Raw genomic sequence first — 14,420 nt, forward strand, 5'->3', positions numbered from 1 at the left:
GTAGCTGCATTGTGCCTTCAAGTGTCTCGCACGGCGGAGTAAATGAAGTTCCTGCTACCTCTTGTCTTCCATCTGAGGACTCCTGCTGTCAGCGAGCCTCCACCAGGCACATTCTGATCTCTGCTTTCATGTCTCTCACACCTTTCTCTCCAGCCAACCAAACATATCTGGCTTTTTAATTACACCCAGGAAGAGGCTGCTGAAAGGAGATTGCATTAACCGAGGCAAGAATTCTCTGTGTGTTTACTGCAAACACGAGCCTATGGCTAATACACTGTGACGCTCACACAGACAGCACTTCATTCATATATATATATACACACACACACACACACACACACACACACACACACACACACACACACACACACACACACACATATATAAACACAACAGGAAATTGCACTTCGAGGACCTGACAGATGAAAACGAAATAAAAACTGAGCCTAGCCAAAAGTGAGAGATGAAAAGGAATAGAGGTGCGAGGGAGTTAAAAAACACACCTCTGCGACTACGGCAACAAACATCCAGGCACTTCGCACAAGACAGAGTGATGCACTAACAAGCCCTCAGAGTGGCCCGTTTTTCCACCTCTTGCTGTGTGTGTTCATTCTGGGTGCCAGACACATCTGTCTGTGGGTTCGCAGGGGTTATGGCTGCTGTGAGATGAAACCCTAGTGGGCATTGCATGACTGGAATCCACGTAGTGATGCAGACTCCTGTCGGTGTTGGCTGTTGCTCCTGACAAGGAAACTGATGTCAGAGCGGGAGCTTTCCAGGATCTCTGAGAGGAGCTAGGTGGCGCTTTCAAACTGGGCAAGAGGCATCAACATGCTGCACCACAGAGCAAAATATATAGACCATAAATCACAGCATCTGCTGGGGACTGATGGGATTAATTGGTTGATACTAATGAATCCCTGCCAGTGTCTTGCATTTTCAAGGGCAATGCCATGACTGAGCAGTGGGATACTTTATTTAAAATAAACTATTTCAGCGACGCAGCAGAGAATATGGAAACGCACCCTGTCCACATACTTTTGTGTATTTCTGTTTTTCATGGTTTGAGCTCAAGAAAAATCTTAATCCTACAGAATACGACGATATTTAAGACAGTGCACTGTGTGGCAGCGGTTTGGGGACGACTCTCGTGTTTGAACACGACACCGCGCACAAAGCCAGGACTCGAGTGGCTTTCAGATTCCTGACACCAACCTCGTCCTCCTGTGACTGAATGGGAGCAAATCCCTGCATCCAGGTTCCAAACTGTGGTGAAAAGCCTGAAATCAGAAGAGTGGAGGCTCTTCCAGCAGCGGATTAATGCCCCTGGTCTTTGAATTACACATCCAACAATCACTCATGGGTGTAATTTGCTTTGCTACCTTCCCTGACTGAAGTCCCAATCACAAAGACCAGGTTACTGCAGAAACAGGACAGGAACCTGTTACTTCAGCACATGTCAAAGCACCGGATGTCCCACAGAGTTTAGACTACATGGACATTGGTGCCACAGAATGAAAGACGACTGGAGAAACCATTAAACATAATGATGAATCTTTGTATTGAAGATTTAATTTAAACACACAGTGAGTAGTTTCTGGTTCAGGTAAAAACTTCAGACACAGCCTGTCCTCCTTGTCAGTCCAACCTGTCCCACAAAAGCAGCACAAGTTTATGTGTAAGTCACAAACTAAGGTCCAGGGTAAAGGGAAAAATCTGATCACTGACCTGAAACAGGCACCAGAAAAAAATGCAATAGTCTGAAGTCCTCTGATTATTTTCTTCACTCTTTGTTCAGGAAACTCTTCATTTACTCTACACTGGGCAAATATTTCCATCTGTTTGCCTTAGAGGTCGATAAAGGTCATCGATTAACTTTGCAATGATCTAGATGACAAATAATCAAGATCGCAGCTCTTCAAACATTTCAAGGAGGAAGAGATTTAAATCTAATTACAAAGGGTCTTCACCAACTTCCCAGGAAATGCTGATCAGGAGTACGTGAAGTAATGAGCCTCCATTATGAACCGGCGGGCACCTCCTTTACTGCTGACACGGTTAGAAACCTATTATCACCTTGGCAGATTAAAACAATCGAGCACAAACATTTCAAATTCATAATTCATTTCCAGGGTGAAAGTGTTTGACGAATGAAAGCAGACGGGAGACGATCGACTGGAAGGAGCCAGCCTGAGGAGGGAGCAGACGTCGTTACATCAGGTCGTAGAGAGAAGCACAAATAACACGCCACAGCGGGAACGACCATTTCAAATAATATCCTGCTAATTACATTTCTCCAAAAGTCACGCAAAAGCCATTAAAATGACTTCAGTGCTGTTTGAGTGGAGCGTTATTGAAATTGTATTCATCTGAAGAACATCAAAAGATTAAAATGGTGATAAGTGAAAAAAAAACTCAATGAGCTATTCCTGGGTCACATCATTAAATCAGCGTCTCGCTGTTCTGTATCAGTTCATGTGCACGGTGTCTTCAGACATGACTTCGATCACACACATGAAACCAGACCACGCCAAACAAACCTGAGGTAAAATCAACACTCAGCATAACCAGATGTATGAAATATTGTGATATACTGTAAATAGCCATATATAACATCATTGCATACAACTGGCTGCTCTGCTGCTGTTGGAGGTCCTCGACTTTTAAACTTTTCCTGGCGTTGAGCGACTGATGCAGCAGAGAAATGTGGCCGACAGAGCATAATTCTGTGGTTTAGTCTGGAAGTTGCTGCGTTGGTTTGGTTTTCTGAACGACCCGTAACAGATCTGTCGTTTGATGACTTGCTGGAGCAGAGTACAGTACACCGGGAAACTCGTGCCATTTACATTTGGAGCTTTATTAACTGCGACAAGACAATGGTATAACAGTTGTCTTGGGCTTCTTCTCCTGGTCTGACACTAAAGGATGGTTCAGAAGGAAAAAGGCTCAACTTCAGAAGGAGACGAGGGAAAATGAACCCGTGTGGGAAGTCTTAAAATACCCCTTTAACTAGGGCAGCACTCGCGGCTCGGGTTGTAGCACGCTGCATGGCAAACCTGTCCACGCAGGCGGGACACGAGTTACATAAACCAACACGAGACACTGCAGGATCCAGCTAACTGCGGGTTCGAATTATGAAAAAGGCGTGGCGAGGCTCTGCAAGTTATCAGGACTGAAATGTCATCACCTGCTGCACAGCGACCCAGATGACTGAGCAGGCACAGAACAGAGCCAAGGATTAACGCCGGAGTTTCTACTTTGAATTTTAGAAGAGCCAGCAAAGCAACTTCTACAACTGGGGTGTTTTAAAACAACCGAACGGAGCGGCCGCGGTTAAAGATTCATGGGCTCTATATTCACAGCCATCCGTTTCACTGATGAGGTCTATAGCGAGGGATTAGGGGAGCCTTGCATATTGTTAAAAGTAAATTGGTGCCTTTCAATTCTCGCAGCATTACCCAGTCTGTCCTGAACATATAATGAATTCCAGTAATGAACTGGCCTTATACAGGAGAGCACAATATAAGCTGCAAAGTGTTGTACAATGCAGGCCACATTTGTCACCATTACAGTCAATATTTGGTGACTGCCACAAGATGAATGTGGCCCTGGGGAACAATGAAAGAAGCCTGGTCTAATCTAACGTGAGTCATGATAGTCTCGGTGGCTCCTGTAGGCCCAGGTAATGGTCTGCATTATACAATGCAACACCAGCTATTCTCGCATCACTTCACCTTGATGCTCGACTGTAGGTGTCACGCTGGAAAAACAAACAGACTGACAACAACAAAAGTACAAGAATAAAGGAAACAATCCAACAAAAAAATGCTTTTATGTTCAAACCGAGTTCGAGTTTAATGATGGAAGGGAACATACGAGTTTTATCTCTGAGCTGAGGCAGGTCTGACCCAAATATTGGAGACGAACCACTTCCTTTTCTATTTGTGCTGGTTGTCTCTGGTGACTGAGCTTAACGTGGAATCAATTCATCTAACTGGAGACTTTAAATGGAATAGTTCTCAATTGTTCCCAGTAACCGAATTGTTACCAAAACTGCAGCCTTGTCCAGCCAACGGAAAACAAACTGTCGGTGTTATGTGTCTTAGCTCTGTCTTCAGAGGACGTCTAAGAAGGAAACATCTAGTAACATTAAAACCTGAGTGAAGAGACCATCCCTCTCAGACATGCTCCAATCAAACCACTGACAACACAGTAGCAGTGCAGGTGTTCAGGTGACAAGGCAAACTGCAGGTATCCTGACTCTACAGGTACTGCCTCACATATTCACCCTGTCTCCCACTTCTATTAAAGTTCATATATTAAAGGAATTCAAGCACAACAACAACAGGAAGTTCATTACTGTACTTGGCCAGCTGATATGGTTGCTTATCAACAGCTGCAGCAGGCGTGCCTCTCAGGTCATGGAGGTGATTAAGGTGCTTTGAAACCTTTAGTGCCTGATTGCTGCGATTTGCTGATGGTGACGACTGACATGAAGCAAGGCAGGAGCTCTCCTGACAATCTTCACTATTCGCTGTCACAGTAATCCAGTGACAGTGGTCTGTAGCTCTCTGAACCCATGGCAGTGAGGGGTGTTCAGGCAGCACAGTTGTCTCGATTCTGTCTCGGGGAAGACTCACAGTTACCGATTTTGAAAACCCCCGTGATAAAGAACATCTCTCCACTCTGTCTGCACCGTTCTATCAGATGGAGATATTCTAGATGTCTTGTGCATCGCTTTGAAAACCACTTCCCTGATATTCAGTCTGACATATTTGGTGTCTTTGGAAAAACTGGGATCTCCAGTAGAATTTTAAAGAAAGTTCTGAGTTTGAAAAATGACCACAGGGTCCAGAAGAGTTTTAAAAGTTCCAGGAGTACAACTTTTTGGGGGTTGATGTTTATTACTTTGGCAAGCATTGGAACTTCTGCCTTCCAAAATGGACTCTCCAGCCGGTAATTTGTTTTGTAGACAATGCACAAATCCCAGACACTGGACATGTCAAATGAGGTGGGTCAAAACTTCTCAGGTAGTCAGTCAAGTTGGCCCAATTACAGCTGAGCGTCGGCACACGTGGCAGTTTGACGACCACAACTGAGCCGCCTCTGCGTCACGTATGCTACATTTAGCTGTGTCATTGGGGGTCTGGGCTGGTGCCAGTTTAAGCTGAAAAGCAGCTCCAATTAGCAGCAGCTTGACATTTTGGTCATTTATTACAAACCTGGCAAGCGAGTGCCAGACTTAAGATCGTATTGGATCAAATGTATTTGGAGCCTTAAGTCAAGATCATTTTATGTCCCTTTAACCCAGAGGTAATGAGAATGTTTTTCACAGACTAAACCCTTTCAGCCAGCCAGACTCTCCTCGGAGGACAGCTTACTCAGCGATTCACACTGTAAGCTTTGATTTTTTATTTTTTTTTATTTTCCAGCCACAAACAGTTTAAAACTCTCTGACCGTAAAACATTTATTTTCCCCAGCAGTGTTAAAGAAACTGTCCTCACCTCTCCAACTTATTTATTTATATTTTAACTCTTGAATCCTTCGGCTTCATAAGAATCCGGCAGCCGCTCCTGACAGGAAACTTGTCAACAGACGAGAGCGAGAGCGCCGCAGGGCGGCTCAGCGTCGGCGGCCGAGGCCAGACATCAGCATGCACATGGAGCATGGAGCTTATGTCCACATCACACCGTGTGGGTGCATCATATCTAACCTCCCTGCAGTCCTACACGTTACCGGGGAAAAGGTGTGTTGCCATGGTTACTACATACAGACCAGCATGCCAACATCTCAATTCATTGCAATCAATGATTCTGTGGTATGAAATTGTTATGTTACATGTATTCATGTACACACACACACTCATGTGGCGGATATTGTAAAGTTGATGTAACGATAGATCAAATGCCTGTGTGTAATGTGCACAGGGTCACTGTGTTTACCCCCACTGAGAATCACCACCCAGCTCTGCAGTTTCCTTCAGATCTATGGAGCATTTTTGTTGTTGTTTGTTCTTTCAGCTCATTGTTTTGGTTTTTTGACTCCTCTTTACTCATGAAACGAGCATCCAGAAGCAGGCAGCTGTTTTCCCTGCAGAGCTGGTGACAAGCTCGTGAACACCACGGAGCCTTTGGCTGCTCATTTAGTGCCAGATATTTCCCTCAGGAGTTAGCAAAGACCAAAACGGAGCTAAAAAGGAGAGGGAGTGTCGAGCTGAGAGAAACACGACTTCAAATAAATGCTGGATATTGCTGATATGTGCCTGTTGCTTGTGCAAATGAGCGTTTGCAATAACTTTAAATGTTGGATGTTGTGTTTACAGCTTGTTCTGCTACTGGTCTTCACAGTTTTATTATCTGCTGAGGAATTTCACCACTGATGTACAATATCAGCAAAGGCAGGTCCTCAATTATTAGGTTTTCATGGAAGGGCTGTGTCTAAATCTAGATTTAAACACATTATTACAGTGCATGTGTTGCGTTCAGTCAAATTAACTGATGCACAGGACCTTGGGACCAGGCAGTATTACTCCACAAACACTGGCTGGTACATAAGAAGGCACAGATGGTGGTTGATGGATGGACGCTCTAAACCTAACCCCCCAACCACGGTAAAGGTGTGTTCAGAAACAGAACATCACACTGCAAATGTGCAGCAGTTGTGTTAGAAAAATATTAAGCAATTATTACAAAACAAACAAACAAAACAAAACATTTTTAAATCTGGTTCAGATCGTAGTCTCAGTTTTATGAGTGATTTTTCAACACCCATCAATTTTTCAAGAATACTCTGCTGAAAGTGTTCTCAGGTGCTCAGTGGCTGGTGGCTACATTTGGAAATAATCTTAGAAAAGAATAAGAAGAATACTGCTGGAAAAAAAAATAGATTTAATATCGGAGAACGCTGAGAGTCAGAGAGCAGCGATATAATAAGTACGGAGGTTATTAATTCAGTGTCTGATCTTGACAGTGTGGATATCACAGCAGAAAGTAGGCCACAAATCCCAACCAAAGATCATGTAATTTTCTGAAATGAACATCATCAGTGCAAAGGCCAGTAAAGCAGAGACACACCTCTCTGCTCCCTCTCCATAATGGGGTCAAGTGTTAAATATGCCGCCTCTCAGACTGAATCTCATTTCCTCTTGCTTTCTCTCTGATCTGTGTCGTACCGCCTGTCTGTGCTCTTAAGCCTTTTTCCCCCCCGTGACATTTTAACCGCCACAGTAGCTGATGAGTGAAAATATTGCCAGTGCATCATCAGTTAGCAGATCAACATAATTCATTTCAATCGTGACACAAGAACAAAGCCGTGTGTAAACAAAATGAGTGAACAGTGACATTACTACAGCAGCAAGGTCTGATTTTCCAACAGTGAAATAAAGGAGCGAATTCAAAGCTCCACATGTCCACACACCTGAGTCTTCAATGCAAAATGAAGTGTTTGACTGATCCTGTAAAACCCCGCGGAGCATCTGTTAACTTTCTCTAATCCCTCTTCAAATATATTTTAATCACTCTGCGCCAGTTTTGTTTTGTTAAGCTGCATGTGCACCACTTGTTTGCCAAAGGGTTCCTTCCGCCATCGCGCCGCATTCCCCTGAAATCTAATGAACTCATCAAAAATGGGACTTCTCGTCAGAGATCCCTGCTGACTGCTCGGCTAATTGCATTTCCCTCCGTGAAAAAACATCTTACAGAAAGAAATACTGTAAGTCTTTTGGAATGACGTGTACAGGGGCTGAATAAATCTGACAGATCCCGTTTATGAATGACAAAAGTCAGAAAACCTTTTTACATTTAATTAAAACGTAGTGAGATGGATTCAGGATTTATAAATGTACAGCAGATAATAAAACAGCTGCACTAAATGAAGCATGCACCACACAGTTTGAGTAAATGTCCATGAACACTTTATCCATTTCTAATGCTTCATCTTGGTAAAGAATTAATGATCTTTGTTATAGATTCTGTTTATGGAGCTGTGTGCCTGGACTGTCCCTGCTGTCTCACTGGATGGGTTTACAGTAAAATGGAGAACACCCTCCATTAAGCATCTTTGTTCAATGCATAAATTTCACTGTAATTCAGTAGCTCAGGGTTTGTTAAACCTACGAGGAGTCTATGCAAAAAATCTGAATAAAATTCAATTCACAAACTGCCAAGCAGTCTAAAATGATGAAAACTGGACCGGCTGCACTTTATAATAATCTATTATCACCTGTTGTCAAACTTCTGGTCTTCACTAACAGATGTGATTGGCTGTTGACAGCTTCATTCAAAGTACATCTGATGGCAGGAAGGCGAAGTTCCTATCAGTGTCATATTTGCCATCGTCTGTTATACTGTCTTCATTTTGGGGCTTTGGGAGAATATGAAGTCATTCAAAGTCAAAAGACAAAAATCGTCTGAGGTTAACCGCGTCCAAATCAGAACCACTGACCCAGCTGCAGCATTTAAAAAGTTCTGACCCAAACTTTCTTTGGGAAGAAAAACTCTCGGCCTTTTCCAAACACTTTCCATCTATGTTCTCGTAAAACTTGAAAAATTTGTGTTTCAAATCAAACTGTTTTGCAATTTTCCATAATCTACTGTAATTTTCCTGATTCCAGCACAGAAAACTCCACGACGTCAGGTTTCAGAACAGTGAGCCTGACTTTCAGAAAACACCTGACAAAAGGGAAATTGCTCCAGGATTAGGTGGAATTATCAAATCACATCAGTTGTCTTGCCACCACAGCTCTGACTCGCCACCAACAGAAGCTGATAAAAGTGGGGATTTTTCTGTTAGAAGGAAACAGTTTGACTGTAGGACGAGTCTTTAATACTGGACAAGAGTTTAAACTCTCCTCTGTGTGTTTGCAGGCTGCACTGATTTAGCAGTTTTACTTAAATATTTAGCTCGTGCTTTGAAGCCGATGCTCTGTTCTGACCTGATGACGTGTTTATCGTTCGACAGGAGGTCAGAGTCACTAAAGTTTCCTGCGGCAGACTTCTGCTGGAACTTTGGCAACGTTTTTTGTTTAATTAAAAAACACTGCAGCAAAAGAAGCAAAGCATGAAATGAAATAGCTTCAAACTCACAGCTTTGATACTAAGAGATGCAGTTTAAGATTTTGTTATGGAATAAAACTTAAGACTCTTTTAGGCTTGAAATATCAGAAAGGATCAATGACAGGCATCATTGGCCAAGTATTTAACAAAATTCAATTAATAGCATGAGAGACAGAGAATGCATAATGAACAGAGCCAGCGTGGAGATTTCAATTTTATAACTTTTATAACTGTTGGGGGAACATAAAAACTAAACAAATAAATAATAAAGGAAAGAAGGAATGAAAACAGTTCTGTGCTGCTTCTTAAAGCACAAAGGTCAAATCAGCTCCATGAACCCTGAACACGCTGCCTGCTCAAGACTCAAGTCACATTTTCTCATCACCCTGTAGATCTGCTTCTGAGTTTCTGTTTTGCTGTGTTGTAACTTCACTGCTGCTCTACATGCATCAGTGTTGGGGCAGAGATCTGCCCCGTGTTGTCCTGACTGAGAGTCCTCTCATGTTTGACAACATTTGTGAGAAGTTTGAGTCAAAGAGCAGCAGGAGTCACACATCACGCAGAAACTCTGCGGTGGCTTTGGCTTGTATAAATAAACTCCTCCTCTGAACTAACTTAGACGAGGTTAACATCCAACACCTGTGTTGGTCGTCGTTAGTGAGACGACCTGCACATGGCACTGCCCTGCTGCTGCTCAGAAAAACTGCAGTGTGTGTGTGTGTGTATGTGTATGTGTGTGTGTGTGTGTGTGTGTGTGTGTGCGATCAAATTTAAAAAGCATACTACTCTTAAATTAGAGAGTTTAACAATATATTAATTTATATCTGGGACATTTCAGACACGTGTGAAAACGTGAAAGTTAATCTGGTTTTAAAGGGCAGGAGATCTAATCTGTGAAACTGGCTCTTAAGACTTTAGGACATAAGACTGAATGAGGAGCTGAGTGTTTCTTTATCCTCTGTTCTCAGAGCTTTTCACACCTTCTTTTGACATTCAGTCTGTTGGCATGAGAACCATTAACAAAAAGCACGGATTAGTTATCTGCCAAATGCAAGGCGCACATTCAATAAATCCCATAATCAATAATTATTTTATGATACATGAAATCATACATATATGTTTGTCTGAATTACTGTGCTGCAATCTGGACGGACGAAACCGAGCTGTGCTGTGTTCAAGGCTCTGCTCAATCCACAGAGCCGTCCAATTATCAAATAAAAACAGGAGCACTGTCCTTTAACAGATAAGCCTCACACTGAAACCTTGACAGCAGAGACGGACCTTGAAAACCCAGTGTAAGGAAACAGCGCAGGTTGAAAAAGAACATGTCCAAAGCCTGTTCTCGCTTGAAAAAAGGTCATTTCTCTTTTTCCTTTTGGCAGCTGGCTTTGTCAAAAGGTGGCGGATGACGAGTTTTATATGTACAGAAAGGACACGTCTTTGAAAAAGTGCCTTTTTTTTCTGCACCCTGCAGTCAAACGTGAGCCGACAGTACAGATGCCACATACGCTCAGGCGTGCGTTCATGCCTGGAATGACTCCGACTGGTTTAAATTTCGTGTCTGGTTTCTCTGTCGCAGCGTCTCCTCTCACCACTTGTTTCTCTTTCTCCTCTGACCCTCCGAAGGAGGAATTACAAACGATAAAAGTGTGTTTTGCATCCAATCTTCCCAACACAATGCCGACGCCTCCAGTAATGAGGTCATTATTATGCATATCACAGATATCAAGAGGAATGAGCTTAAAAGCTTACACGTTTAATTGATTAAGGCGAGCAGGCAGGCGTGGTGCTTCGTAACAAAGACGACTGTTTTCTTGAAGGTCGTGATATTTAAACAACATATTCAAAGAGTCCTAATTAAATATCACTATACTTTGACTTCTAAAAATAATTGAATGTCAAGCTGAGGTTCTTTCTTTAAACGCAAACAGCTGCATGTTATTTTATCACAGCTGAAAAAAATAAACCTGATTAATTCAGAGCGGAAATTCATTCACAGCTTTTTGTGAAACGGTCAAGATGCTTTCTGGATAGTTCGTGTTTGATCAGTGAAGCAGCTATATTTGGATTTCCAGTCAGACTCTGTGGGTTTTCGCATAAATGCCAAACATTTGTCAGAAGCATTAAGTTGTTTATTTTTTCAGGCTGCAGAGATTATGGTTCTTCACTGTGAAAACTACAATTTTCACTCTTTTTTTTTTGGTTATTTGAGACTTGACTTACACATGGAAACAAAAATCCTTGCACTCAGAATTAAAAACAGCAGATATCAGTTCTGTGACATTAGAAACCCTCAGTGTTTCCTCAGTTCTTATGATTGACAGGATGGAGACGTTATGAAATAATTCTAATAAAAGATGGTTCTCAGCTTTGTTTAAGACAAGAAAAGATGAGTTTTCATCTCAGCTTTCACAGACGCAGACAGTTTTTCTGCTGCAGTAATCAGATCACATCAGAGGCGAACATCGTGCCAGACTTGTATGTCGTTTTTAATGAAAGATCCCTTTTTCCCCCCTATTTTGGACCTCTCGACAGACAAACTGGTGGATTCAGGTCTGTTTGGAGCTGTGGAAGAATTTGGCTGACCTGACACATTTTGACCAACAGGCTCTTTGTCACGTGCGCAGTGTTTCCTCCACCTGAGCAGCAGCAGCAGCACCAGCAGCAGCAGCAGCGCCTTGGAAGCCCTGCTGCACTCTGTGGTGCAATGTGACCTGGATGAGAGCTGGAGGATACTTATCTAATGTGGGGCAGCGCAGATTGCGTTGTATCCACGGGGCCGGGGACCGCAGAGCCAGGAAACTTCAGGGACACAAACTGCTTAAAGCAGAACGCTGATAGAGATGGCCTACTCTCTTAACTCTGAGGGCCTCCAGTCTGTTCAGCTCTGCCTCTGGTCGGAGGCCAAAAGGAAAATTAGAGAAATGTAATTGATTCATTTACTCCCCACTGATTAAATTTCATCAGACTCGTGGACGACAACAGTTTGGAACATGAAGGCAGATGTTGCCCTTAATCTGCACGTCTTTCATGTTTCCATTGATTTATTTTACCCCTCTAGCGACGATCACTATTGGGAGCAAATTAAATAAAGCTTCAATAGTTAATCCAGACTTAAAAGTGTCTCTTCCTCTTAATCTTAGGATAAAAAAAAAAGAACTCAGGTTTCAGAAAAACATCATAAATGTATATTTGTTACTTTCTGACTCTGGAGTCCTGAGCTAAGTTAAATGAGATTAATTTCCAGCACCTGTGTCGGTCCTCGTTAGTGAGAGTAGATGCAAACAGCAGCGGCCTCAGGCTGCTCATGAGAACTGAAACTAATCACAAGAAGTCTGACATTTGGTGGAATAACAGAAAAACCAGAGCGTTATCAAAAACCTTAATATAATTAGCTCATGGAGAAAGGAGGAAACAAAAAAAAGCTCCAGCGCTGAAACGATTCTGCGTGAAAACGGTTTGATTTCCTGTCTTACCAACAATGTTTTATTTATTTATTTATTTTTCCTGGGGTCTTCATTAAAATGCTGGCTCCACTGACTGACAGCATTAATCTGAAGTTAAACCTGGAGGATTTCACTTAAGCCTTGATTTAGACACGGACTGACTCTGATGTTGATTAAAGAAATCAGATCACAGAAGTTAAGACAAGGATAAAAAATCCGTTTCTGGATGCTTCAGACCAGGTAGCCCACCTGGTCCGACTCTGACAGGCCGATACGCATTCAATCATTCATACAAGTGGGGATAATGACATTCCTGCTGTTGCATTAATTTAACTTTTTAAGTACAGTTTTATCATTGCAGACAGATATGATGGTAAAAAGCTACAACAATAAGGATCAAACTGTAAAAATCTGGATTATCTTTTAAAACCCACTCTGGATTTCAGCTAACTAGACTTAATCTCAGACCAGGAAAGGTTCCCTGAGCACAGAATCATGATCTACAGGCTCATCATCAGTTTGACACGATGGATCGCTGAACAAATCCGATTCCTCTCAGAAATAATGCCTCGAAGGAGAGCCAGCAGCATGAGAACACGTCTCACACACTCTGCTGCAATGTCACACAAGTCAAGTGAAGCTCAGCCACGTCCGGAGACATCTTGTCGAAGAAACTGACCACGGATCCAGTCACTGCCTCTGGGCTTGGCTGTTCCTTTGTCATGGGCTAATGTAAGCGAGGATGCACACTCGCCTCCTCGGGCCGGATGCTGGTCTCTACCCTTCGGATCACAAGTTCAATTAATTTCACAGTTGGCGGCGCCCACAGTCATTTCACCGAGGCCTGTTGTCTGAAACTGGAGGGAAATGGGAAGAATATGATACATCCCGAGCCGCGGCCACTCATCCCCTCCTCCTCCTCCTCCTCCTCCTCCTCCTCCTCCTCGCCTTCATCCCTTCCACCCATGAAGGCTCCACTCGCCCAGAGCCACATCTGATCTGATAGGGCCACGGCTCTGCAGCATATTAAAGCTCACATCACGACGATAAGCGGAGATGAGACGGCTGCATGCATCATTACTGCTTCAGAAAGACATCTCTTTTCCATCTCGTCCAACAGAAAACGTTTAAATTTATCAGAAAATGCATCTCATTACAGACTTTGAGCAAACTGAAAGTATTTGGATCAATTAAAGCGGCTGAGCGCTAAAGTCATATAGTGAGAAGTAAAGTCCGGTGACGGGTGTGAGCGTGTTGCACGTCCAGTCTTAATCCCAGAGACTGGACCGCGTCTCGTCTTGGACCATAACCTAACTGTACAGTAGCTGTTCAGAGATTGTAGGAATAATTAATGACAAAGCGTTAGCATATTCAAAATGTTCAGTCTTGTGACCTTCTTGCTGCAGGCCTTCAACTTGAGAATGACTTTGTTTCAAGGGTGACCTGGTTCCACTTCTGCTTTGCATACAATTATTGTCGGTGGAAAAAAAAAAAAAAAAACACTTGCACATATGGCCTCAGAGCTTCTGCTCCCTGCAGCTATTCATCCATTTATCTTCTATCCTATCCAGGGCTGGTATCTCCACAGATACAGATTAACCATGTATAGCATGTATTTGGAGTGCGAGGGTGGAACTGGATCACCAGAAATCCAGAATCCAGCTGGCCTGACACAGGACCTTATCCCTGTGCGGCACCAGAGCTGCTGCGCACACCAAGCTCGGAGTTACACCCTTATGATAATACTGATGGTGCTCTGCAAACCACGTTATCTTCAATGATGAATGAAGGCAAAATGGGTAAATTTTGTAATGAGTCATCATGCATTCCTGCCGGCACCCAGCTGGTGTCGAGTCTTAATGAGCGCTGAAGAAGAGTGGCCACACAGCTTGTTCACGTCTCTGATAGATGTTTCACATT

At 43.0% G+C, this 14,420-nt stretch overlaps 1 protein-coding gene across 1 annotated transcript in view; it reads right to left on the bottom strand.

The window, feature by feature from the left end:
- LOC121198793 (protein shisa-6) overlaps positions 1 to 14,420 on the bottom strand; it is a 54,343-nt gene that overhangs the window by 19,011 nt on the left and 20,912 nt on the right. The gene's annotated exons all lie outside the window — the stretch shown is intronic.

The sequence above is a fragment of the Toxotes jaculatrix genome, chromosome 18 (genome assembly GCF_017976425.1).
Source record: "Toxotes jaculatrix isolate fToxJac2 chromosome 18, fToxJac2.pri, whole genome shotgun sequence".
Classification (NCBI taxonomy): Eukaryota; Metazoa; Chordata; class Actinopteri; family Toxotidae; genus Toxotes; species Toxotes jaculatrix.